Here is a 12,495-nt window from a genome sequence, read left to right as displayed (position 1 = left end):
AATTTATATTCATTAAGAATGTCATATAAAGTAAAAGACAAATCTAAAGAAACATAAATGAAAGAAAGAAGTGCAAGAAAAAATGAAAAGAAAAAAGAAAAGAAAGTTGTGAAATATAATTGCTTCCAACGTTCTCTTCTACAGGTAATTTCAAATTTATAATCCCTCCTCCATCTTAGATGTTATACAAGTACTCTCAGCCCCTCACTTAATCCACATCTTTTTAAATCTTCAAACCCATAAATCATATCATTTTTTTTCTTCTTTCAGCAAAAAGTCCATATAAGGTTTCCATTCTTTCAGAAAAAAAATTGTTTCCTCCCTGACCAAACAGGTCAGCTTTGCCATAACAGCAAATTCTGACATTTTCACAATCCATTCCTCCACTGTGGGAATTTCATTGTTCTTCCATTGTTATGCATACGTAGTCTTGCTGCAGTTACCATACACAAAATCATTCATTGGAGTTATTTCCCAACTATACACCTCTATGTGATTTTTTTCATCTGAAAATAATGCAGGCTAATAGGTTCCATTCATTGATAATTGTTATTTTTGCTTTTGCTTTGCTTTTATTTTTTTTTTTAAAAGAGTATATTCAAGGCTGTCCCAGGCAGCTGCTCGTTTAAAGTGAACTTGGGGTAGTTCCTGAAGCTTTGGTGCATGATTTTATTGAGGCCTTAGTCGCTACTTGGAATGGGCAAGCAATAGCAGCCTTGGATCAGATCACTCATGAGTGGATTCTCTATGACCATGGATCCCAGAGAGCACCCTGGGTTTTGGAAGAATTACAGGAGATGAAGTGACGTAAAAGAGACCTGGATTGCCACTGGAGGAAAACAACAAATGACTCTGATTGAACCCAGGGAAGATTGATTGATTTTTTATTGATTTATTGATTTCTTTATTTCTTTAACAGATTTATAAAGCCACCCAACTCACACATGGTGACTCTGGGTGGCTTACAGAATTAAAAACCATAAAAACACAATAGATACCCCCCAGTAACCCTTATTATGGATTACCTTGTGGAAATAAGGGCAGCAAAACATGGTAATTGCATCCACCAATAACTGATGCTGTTTTGGGTGACTCAGTTGTTCCTGGGTAAGGACAGGTCAGGAGAACCGTTGCAGGGCTGTTGTGAGGGTTATGCTAAATTGAGATGTGTTCTAGTGCCTAGAGGCCCTGTGGGCCTAAATGGAGAAGAAAAGGCTTTGACTTAACCCTGACAAGACTGAGTGGCTATGAGTACAATTCTAGGTGCAATTCAAGATGCTGGTTGTCGCCTTTAAAGATATACGTGGCCTGGGGAAAGGTTATTTGCATGACCGCCTGTCCCTGGTGGTCTCTACTGGTCCCACCAAATCTGGCAGGATGGACATACTCCGGGCCCTCTCAGTGAAGCAATGTCACCTGGTGGGTCCTAAGGAGTGTGCATTTTCTGTAATGATACCTGGCTTATGAACAGCCTACTCCTGGAGATTCGGACAACTCCAACACTGTTTGCTTTTTAGAAGGCCCTGAAGACCTGGCTTTTCCACCAGGGCTGGGATGTCAGTGGAGCCTGACATGCTGGGTTTGTAATATTGGTAAAGAGATTTTTATAGTAGTCCCTACTTGTTCTTTTTAATTGATTCGATTGTGCATTGTACCTTTATTGCCTAATCACTGGCCAGAGTTTTATTAGTTATATTTTGTTAAATAAACAAATCTGTCTGTCTGTCTGTCTCTGTCTCTCTCTCTCTCTCTCTCTCTATATATATATATATATATATATATATATAGTACAGAATTAAACAAGAATAAAAATAAAAGCAAAAGGTGGAAATCAAAGTCACTATCAAAAGACATAATGTAAAGGACAGTAAAAAGGAAGTGTGGGGCTCTACTGGCTGCATATTCTGAAAGTTGCAGTGCCACCACACACCTGGAGGGCACCAAGTTGGGAAATATGGCCTATGGCTATGACTTTGGTAACTTGTTACAAATATCACAACCAGGGACTAAACAAATGCATCTGCTGTTTCACACCATGCTCAGTTCCAGCTCAGAACCGATCCCCCAATAAATGATGTGGCACTGCAGTATTTCAGGCTACAAGTGGAAGGTGTAAGAGTTAAGCTGAGAGCTGGTGGTTCTCAGGGCACAGTAGCCATGAATCGTAAAAAGCCCATTGAAATTCTTACCTTGCCATGCTGTGTCATGTATCAGGGAGCCTCTAGCTGAGTTCAAGCCTAGCAAGCAAGCTACTGTAGTTGTGCTGAGTCAAGCATCTGGAGATTTCTTCTGAGAGAGCTTGCCAGCAGCTTACATATTTAAGTATCTCCTGCACATGAAACTTTCTGATTCTCTGCTTGTCTAGGCATTTTTTTTTAATGGACTGGAACATTTGATCCTAACAGCATCAGGAAAAAATATACCACTACACAATGGAAGTAAGTTCTTATATTGCAGAAACTACTTCTATACACCTTGGACTAATAGTTGATGACTATGTGTATCTGCCACTGTAATAAATGTCATTATGTATTGGCATGTATACATTTGTTTACATACTATGCTAATCTCTTCTGGAACAGCCTATTCCCAGATACCCAGTTCACTTCCTTCTTATTATTATGGAAAGCAGGAGGCAGGAGCACCAGGTACATCACTTTGCATTGCACAAAATAAAGGTGGAAAATAACAACAAGAACAGTAATAATGTTTTTGAAAAGCTGTAAATTTGTTGGAAACAAATTAAGATGATTCTACGACCATTATAAAAAAAATAGGCCAAAAAACACCCAATGCCACAAAGTCAATTAGGAGAGACCCAAAAGATTCTACCTCCTGTCCTAATAATGGGCACCCCGCTAATGTTACCACAAATGGAGGAAGGGAGTAAACTGTGCTAAAAGAAGCTTCCAAGAACCCTTATAAGTGCCCTCATGTGAGGAATAGCTGGCCTCCCATTGGATGAGCACCACCACCTACTTTTTGAGAGCCAATTCAAATGTCCTTCCTGGGAATGTCATTATGAGATCTAATTTGACCCTGATAATAAACAGTGCAATTGTTTCACTTAGCATACAGGTTTACATTTATTAACTTTTATTTTATTATATCCTACCTCTGCATTGCAAAAGTTGCTCAAGGCAGCTAAAAACACTTAAACACAATAATCGAAACATAAAAGCAAATCAGTTTCTACAGAACAGCAAATCAGTGGAAAAAAAGCAATTAAACTGAAATAAATAGCATCCGATTATTAGGTATTATTAAACACGGCCTTGGTCTGATAGAGTGAAACCTTGAGAGGCCATGAGAGTATTTTAATTAAAGAATATGTCTATAATTTAGTATCTGTACAACAAAATAATGTTCTCCAAACCATTACTCCATCAAAGCCTCCATCAACTCACCTTATTTTAGATAATGACACTCAAGCACATTCTTCAAAACTTCAAAAACTTCAAAAAAAGTTTTTAATTTTTTTCTGTCTTCTGTTCATGAAAAATCCTTGAATATACTACTGGGATCATCAATACGATCTGAGTAGTCTTTATTCATTCCATGTCAGACATCACACATATTCTAACAGTAGTTGCTTCCATCAAAGTTTTTCATCATTCTGCATTTTTCCCTTTGCAAAGGCAGGAAAATTTACATACTTGTTTTAACCTCCATTTTTTCCTTAATATATGCATTTGGTATTTGCAAGTTTCCAAAATATGTACCATTCTGTCTGTAATGTTTCTACTACTTTTTGAGCTGAGAACTATTTAGAGATGTTATGGGGTCCATGAACTATACGTCTGTTCATGACACAACAGAGTACATTTTGGTGAACCATTCCATTTGTTTGGAAAATAGTCTGTGATAGATTTATGACATCCCTACTCATTATTTTGTCCTACTTCCAAATCAGGAAACAATGCTCACAGAGAATAAATCTAGTTCTCCTGTATAATCCTCCTTTGTTGTGAGTTTGAAAGAAAGGAAATTGAACATAGCTTCCAGAAAATGTTTTACCTATGCCCAGAAAAGTATCCTATACCTTTAGATACCACCTTTAAGTAGCAATTTGCATTCTAGTGGGCAACTAATGCATCTTTGTTCCTTCTCCAAAAACTCAGCACAGAAAAAGTGATTTAGCTGTATAGTTTTCAGTATGTTTAAATAAATTCCATCCCACCTTGTTCCATTTATTACATTACATTGTAATAAATGTATCTAAGATTGCAGTGTAAAAATATATGATTTGACTTTCTTTCATCTGGAAATATGAAATATAAATTATTTTCTCCATCTATATCTATAGGCTACCTAAATTTTGATAACAAAAAGCAGTGTTTATCAACCTTGGCAGCTTGAAGATGTGTGGACTTCAACTCACAGAATTCCCCTGCCAGCCTTGCTGGCTGGGGAATTCTGGGAGTTGAAGTCCACATATCTTCAAGTTGCCAAGGTTGAGAAACACAGACATAAAGTATACACATTTTTCAGACTGAGGGCTGCATTTGGCCTCACTTTCACTCTTTTCTAGACCAAACCTGGTCTGAGAGTATGCCCTGAAATATATATTGTGGTTATGATGTTGTGAGATAGTCCAAATATCATCATGGTGGTAGATCCTAATAGATAGCTTTTAATGTCCTGGGATTCTCCAAGACCACCCAGAAGATCAAGGAGGAAAGATGTTGACCAGTGGGACAGATGGTACACAAACAAGGTCTCTTTCCTATCTGCAGCACCAGCTATAAACTCTTGCAACCAGCCCCAGACAGACTGGTTTCTTGGTAAAATAGATAGAATTCTAATAGAGAGCTACAGCTTCTGCTCTGCTCCTCCAACTTTCCAACTACTCAGAGCTGCATCAGATCTATCCCCACCTCAACCCCAGCAAACTCAGCTAGTGTTTAGTGAGGAAAATCAGATCAGCCCAAATGGCCCAAATTCAACCGGAGTTGGATGCTGCCTAAGTTGAATAAATAATAATATAACCATATCATAAATGAATGTCATCTTACTTCAGATTGACCTGGCATTGATAACAGCACCACCAGTTGAGAGTGGTAGTCAAATAGCAACCAAAGACTTTCTAACAGGGGTTTATGGTAGGTCAAGGAATGTGATAAAAGAGTTGGATGGTGAGACAGTGGAACTGTATTTGTTTTTTAAGCATAGGGAGAAGTAGGAAGCTGAGAAAAATAATTAACAACATTTCTGCTGATTCCAAATCAGTAATTTTTGACTTAGAATTCAAAAAGTTATACTGACTATGCTATAGCAGCAGCTGTCAGCCCAACTAGGTAGACCAGACAGGAAATCAGTTCCACAAGAAGGTTAAAACTACTTTCCCTCTAATAAATTTAGTCTATAGACAGAGAGATTTGAAAATTTAGCCCTAATCTGTATTGAGGGCTGCATTTACTTTAGAGTGGGAGGCAGGGAAGATATAACTGCACACTATTTATTAAATAAGATATATAGACAGCATTTATACAACACACTTAATTCAGTCACTGATTGTATCAATTTTCTGGATTTGTGCAATAAACCAAAACATAAACTAACCAAACAGGCTGCATTTCCAGAAATGAAAACTTAAGCAAACATAGCATGTTACGCAAATGCAAATTGTTTGTGTGTCTGGAAAATGAAAATTTTAAATCTTCATTTTACTCACACATCAGGGGCAAAATCTAAAGCAAATATCTTGGGTCTGCATGATTCTTTTGTTTTATTCCATTGTGCATTGCTTCCAGCTGGGGTGGGGGAACCACACCTAAAATGGTATGCAAAATAATCACGTTTCTTGGGAAATGCAGATTAATGTATTACAAAACCATGTCAACAGAGACAAGAATTACTCCAGAGGACTGCCTACTTCAGAGCTGTGTCTGCTGCCTGTAGGCTGAAGTGTTCACTAACTTTTCACATAACCCTTTCCTCACAAAGCCAATGGCATTGTTATTATATGAGCATTATTATCACTAACATTGAAAGATGCTGCCTCAGCAGCAGTGGCTATAATCAATACATTGTCCAGTGAACATCCCACTTCTAAGCTTCACATGTATTATAGCATTGGAACTTCAAGGATATATCCATTTTTATCCCAGCAGATCTAAGCTAACGTTTCACTGGGGTTTTGTTTTTGTTTTTTCTGTAAAAATACCTGGGACTTTTTTTCATCCCCTAGAAAAGAACACTTTGAACTATTTCCTCCAAATATTTTGCACTGTTTCTTTCCATATCACTTGTATCACCATTTAAATGCTCAAGAATGTTGATGATGAAGAGGAAGAAAAAGAGGAAGAGAAGGATAAAGGCAATGTAGATTATGCAAAATGGTGCCCTGGTTACCAATACATTGGTTGCCAATTTGCAGTAAAAGAACATAAGCAAGTTTCTGAACAACTTTACCCTTTGGTGAAAAAAATGTGGACAATTCCACCCCGCTCCACCAAGCAGCCTCCCCATTTCTTTGTCCACAAATTCCATATAGAATTTTGTAAAAATATTTTCCTGCAAATATTTATTATGGCATAACAATGTCAGGAGAAGAGGCTATATCAGATATATCATGAGACTAAGACCTTTGTCCTCCAGAAATAATATTGTATTGAGCATGCAAACATTGCTCAGAGGCTTCTTTCAAATGCTTTGTTCTGTCTTATCCTACTCTTTTATCAAACCTTTCTAAAAATTACTGTTTGATTTATAAATACATGAGAAATCTCATAGCAAATGACTTTGCTGAAGCATTATCTCCAAAAGGTGAGATTACATCCAAGGTAGAAACACTGAAGTCCAGTCAACTGGTAGACAGATGCAAACCCTCAGGGTTTCAGAGCGTTGGTTCAATTTCAACAAAGCTCACAGTCTGCCAGACTGTAAACACTGATACACAGCAAGCTTCCTGGTGTGACCTAGGCTTCAAACATCCCCATCACATTATGCAATATGCTTGGAATGAAAGTTCTTTCTGTTGCTCAGCCTGCTTATTATGCAAGTTGAAAATAACCATTTGAGGGCATCCAGAGAAGGAGTCAGCAGTATTGCTTCTCAACAGTGGTTCAGTTACAGAGAATTTTAGATAGTAGCCTTAATGATCTTACAAGGTAGCTGTTATACCCACACACACACACACATACCCACAGAGAGAGAGAGAGAGAGATAAATGTATTAGTCAAGTTGTGAAGCACTCAACTGGAGTGAGAATTTGCATCATTTTACTCCAAGAAGTGATACTGTAGTTTTATACAAAATAGCAAGCACTTCTAATCCTCTGCCTTCCCAGTTACCCACATCAATTATCTATCTATCTATCTATCTATCTATCTATCTATCTATCTATCTATCTATCTATCTATCTATCTATCTATGAAAGAACGCTGCCCAGCATTAACCATGGTAGGTTCTAATGATGGGCCATGTTGGTATAGCTGATAACATTGGCCAAGTTTCCTGATGTCTGCGTCCTTTCTGCCATTTGTGGCCACTTGAAATTTGGGGCCCCACAGAACTGTTCCAAAACACCAATACAGGGATGTTAACTTTGGAAGAACTAACTGAAATGCAGAGTTTAACAAACAGCAAATAAGGAAGAAGAAATTCCTTTTAGTGTGAATATCCCATTTTGACACTTTCAATCCAATATGAGAACTGAAATGAAAATATCCATCTGAAGTCACATTTTTTTCTGTATTTTATTATGTATGTTTTCATTGAGAAAAAGACATCTAAATCTGTATATTAAAAGAAAACATGCAAATAAATGTTCGTATTAAGAAAATTACATAGGAAAACTCATTCTGTTGATTGAAGCTGATTGGCAAAAATCCAACTATCTATAAGACTTTTAGGTCCATAGTCTAAAATTATCTGTAAGGTAGATAAAGGTGGATAAAATAAAGGTGGATAAAGATAAAGGAGCTCTTTAAATTATTATTGCAAGATTTTATTCATTAAAAATTTCTACAAAAAAAAATTCTACAAGACATATATACAAAAAGATTTTTCAACAAAACTAACAAAAAAATCAACATACATTTCTACACATCTTGCTATAATGTCTTATGATTTTAACTTTTCTTTTTCCTAAGGTGTGTCAACATATACAAATCATATAAATACGAGGTTTCTGACTAAACTAGCTAAAGATATATATTAAAACCCCTAATGTAACTCCTGATAATTTTGAACTCTTATTTTACTATTTATTTCAAAACATTCGCTTCTTTACAATACAAAACCCAATATCATTGCTTCATTTTCATCAGTTGCATACAGGTAATCTAAAATTGGTTGCCACATTTTCTTAAATTTCAAAATATTATTATCTTTCATTAAACATGTTAATTTTGCCATTTGTGCTAATTCGATGAGTTTTATTATCCATTCTTCCGTTGTTGGAATAGTTTCCCTTTTCCAATACTGTGTATATATTAATCTGGCTGCTGTGATTATGGCGAGTGTTGGTAATCTGACTCTTACAAACAAATAATCTTCTGTGCCCAAGGCTCTACATAACTCCAGGGTGTCAGCTGATGAAAGTAAATATTTACAGGCTATATAATGAGCCAAGAGCTGTCCATTACTCCTAACCAAGAATTTCAGTCGGTTGAGTACTTGAAAGTACTTGTGTAGTGATCTACATCCATACTAAGATATCCACCAGACACTGGTTATGGTGTCAACTTTTTTAAATTACAGAAGGCTGAGGATAGATGAACACTTAACTATCAACTATCAGTCCTCCCTTCAGCAAAGGATTGTTACCTTGTCATGGTGCTGGAGCTTGAGCACCTCAATGATGCCATCAGCTAAACCGTGAAGGGCCACGCAAGACGGGAAGGTCATGACAGAGAGGTCAGACTAAATGCGATCCCTGGGGAAGGTAATGGCAACCCACCCCAGTATTCTTGCCGTGAAAACTAAATGGATCAGTACAACCAGAGATATGTCGGTATACCATCGGACGATGAGACCCCCAGGTGGGAAGATGATCAAAATGCTACTGGGGAGGAACAGAGGAGGAGTTCAACTAGCCCCAGACGTGATGACGCTGCTAGCTCAAAGCCGAAAGGATGGCTAGCAGCCGACGGTGCTGGTGGTGAACGGCGAATCCGATGTTCTAAGGATCAACACACCATTGGAACCTGGAATGTAAGATCTATGAGCCAGGGCAAATTGGATGTGGTTATTAGTGAGATGTCAAGATTAAAGATAGACATTTTGGGCATCAGTGAACTGAAATGGACTGGAATGGGCCGCTTCACATCAAATGACCACCAGATCTCCTACTGTGGACAAGAGGACCACAGAAGAAATGGAGTAGCCTTCATAATTAATAGTAAAGTGGCTAAAGCAGTGCTTGGATACAATCCAAAAAACGATTGAAAGATCTCAATTCGAATTCAGGGCAAGCCATCTAACATCACAGTGATCCAAATATACGCCCCAACCACAAATGCTGAAGAAGCTGAAGTAGAGCAGTTCTATGAGGATCTGCAGCACCTGCTGGACAACACATCTAAAAGAGATGTTATTTTCATCACGGGAGACTGAAATGCTAAAGTGGGCAGTCAAATGACACCTGGAATTGCAGGTAAGCATGGGCTGGGAGAACAAAATGAAGAAGGACATAGGCTGATCGAATTTTGCCGAGACAACTCACTCTGTATAACAAACACTCTCTTCCAACAACCTAAGAGATGGCTTTATACATGGACTTCACCAGATGGACAACACCGAAATCAGATTGACTACATCCTTTGCAGCCAAAGGTGGCAGACATCTATACAGCCAGTAAAAACAAGACCTGGAGCTGACAGTAGTTCAGCTCATGAACTTCTTATTGCACAATTTAGGATCAGACTAAAGAGATTAGGGAAGACCGACAGATCAGCTAGATATGAGCTCACTAATATTCCTAAGGAATATGCAGTGGAGGTGAAGAATAGATTTAAGGGACTGGACTTAGTAGATAGGGTCCCGGAAGAACTCTGGACAGAAGTTGGCAGCATTGTTCAGGAGGCGGCAACAAAATACATCCCAAAGAAAGAGAAAACCAAGAAGGCAAAATGGCTGTCTGCTGAGACACTAGAAGTAGCCCAAGAAAGAAGGAAAGCAAAAGGCAACAGTGATCGGGGGAGATATGCCCAATTAAATGCAAAATTCCAGAGGTTAGCCAGAAGAGATAAGGAATTATTTTTAAACAAGCAATGCGCAGAAGTGGAAGAAGACAATAGAATAGGAAGGACAAGAGACCTCTTCCAGAAAATTAGAAACATTGGAGGTAAATTCCAGGCAAAAATGGGTATGATCAAAAACAAAGATGGCAAGGACCTAACAGAAGAAGAAGAGATCAAGAAAAGGTGGCAAGAATATACAGAAGACCTGTATAGGAAGGATAACAATATCGGGGATAGCTTTGACGGTGTGGTCAGTGAGCTAGAGCCAGACATCCTGAAGAGTGAGGTTGAGTGGGCCTTAAGAAGCATTGCTAATAACAAGGCAGCAGGAGATGACGGCATCCCAGCTGAACTGTTCAAAATCTTGCAAGATGATGCTGTCAAGGTAATACATGCTATATGCCAGCAAATTTGGAAAACACAAGAATGGCCATCAGATTGGAAAAAATCAACTTATATCCCCATACCAAAAAAGGGAAACACTAAAGAATGTTCAAACTATCGAACAGTGGCACTCATTTCACATGCCAGTAAGGTAATGCTCAAGATCCTGCAAGGTAGACTTCAGCAGTTCATGGAGCGAGAATTGCCAGATGTACAGGCTGGGTTTAGAAAAGGCAGAGGAACTAGAGACCAAATTGCCAATATCCGCTGGATAATGGAAAAAGCCAGGGAGTTTCAGAAAAACATCTATTTCTGTTTTATTGACTATTCTAAAGCCTTTGACTGTGTGGACCATAACAAATTGTGGCAAGTTCTTAGTGGTATGGGGATACCAAGTCATCTTGTATGCCTCCTGAAGAATCTGTATAACAACCAAGTAGCAACAGTAAGAACAGACCACGGAACAACGGACTGGTTTAAGATTGGGAAAGGAGTACGGCAGGGCTGTATACTCTCACCCTACCTATTCAACTTGTATGCAGAACACATCATGCGACAAGCTGGTCTTGAGGAATCCAAGGCTGGAGTTAAAATCTCTGGAAGAAACATTAACAATCTCAGATATGCAGATGATACCACTTTGATGGCTGAAAGTGAAGAGGAACTGAGGAGCCTTATGATGAAGGTGAAAGAAGAAAGTGCAAAAGCTGGCTTGCAGCTAAACCTCAAAAAAAGCAAGATTATGGCAACCAGCTTGATTGATAACTGGCAAATAGAGGGAGAAAATGTAGAAGCAGTGAAAGACTTTGTATTCCTAGGTGCAAAGATTACTGCAGATGCTGACTGCAGTCAGGAAATCAGAAGACGCTTAATCCTTGGGAGAAGAGCAATGACAAATCTCGATAAAATAGTTAAGAGCAGAGACATCACACTGACAACAAAGGCCCGCATAGTTAAAGCAATGGTGTTCCCTGTAGTAACATATGGCTGCGAGAGCTGGACCATAAGGAAGGCTGAGCGAAGAAAGATCGATGCTTTTGAACTGTGGTGTTGGAGGAAAATTCTGAGAGTGCCTTGGACTGCAAGAAGATCAAACCAGTCCATCCTCCAAGAAATAAAGCCAGACTGCTCACTTGAGGGAATGATATTAAAGGCAAAACTGAAATACTTTGGCCACATCATGAGAAGACAGGACAGCCTGGAGAAGATGCTGATGCTAGGGAGAGTGGAAGGCAAAAGGAAGAGGGGCCGACCAAGGGCAAGATGGATGGATGATATTCTAGAGGTGACGGACTCGTCCCTGGGGGAGCTGGGGATGTTGACGACCGACAGGAAGCTCTGGCGTGGGCTGGTCCATGAAGTCACGAAGAGTCGGAAGCGACTAAATGAATAAACAACAAAACAATTACAATAGTAAAAACTAATACAAACTAAACTTATAGAAAGAAAATAGAATGGAAAGAAAAAAGAAAAATGACAGGAAAAAAGAAAAAGAAGAAAAGAAAAGAAAGAAAAAGAAATATATAAAGAAGTGACTTCCAACCTCCATCACAACAAGTATAAAAAAAAATTAATAACTCTTCACCCCTATAAGGTTAAACAGATATATCTTCATCCCATATCCCATCCGTTATCTATAAGCAAAGCCATAAAGCATCAACTTTTCAATCCTGCTGTCCTGTTCTGAAGGAAAACGTCTTCCCAAACATTTATTTACCTAATACTGTATGTGGAGCATGCACACACACACACACACACACACACACACGTTATTTTGTAATATGGTATCAGAAGTTTGTATTTTCCTGAAACCCAGGCTTAAAGGAAATAATAAACCAACCCCTTATGACAAAAGTTTAGTATGGGAAATGCTACTGAGGTCTCAGCTTGAAATCAAAAATGTAAAAAATAACCTAACATAGGG

Source organism: Candoia aspera, chromosome 3 (genome assembly GCF_035149785.1).
Source record: "Candoia aspera isolate rCanAsp1 chromosome 3, rCanAsp1.hap2, whole genome shotgun sequence".
Lineage (NCBI taxonomy): Eukaryota > Metazoa > Chordata > Lepidosauria > Squamata > Boidae > Candoia > Candoia aspera.
This window is presented reverse-complemented; position numbering follows the sequence as displayed.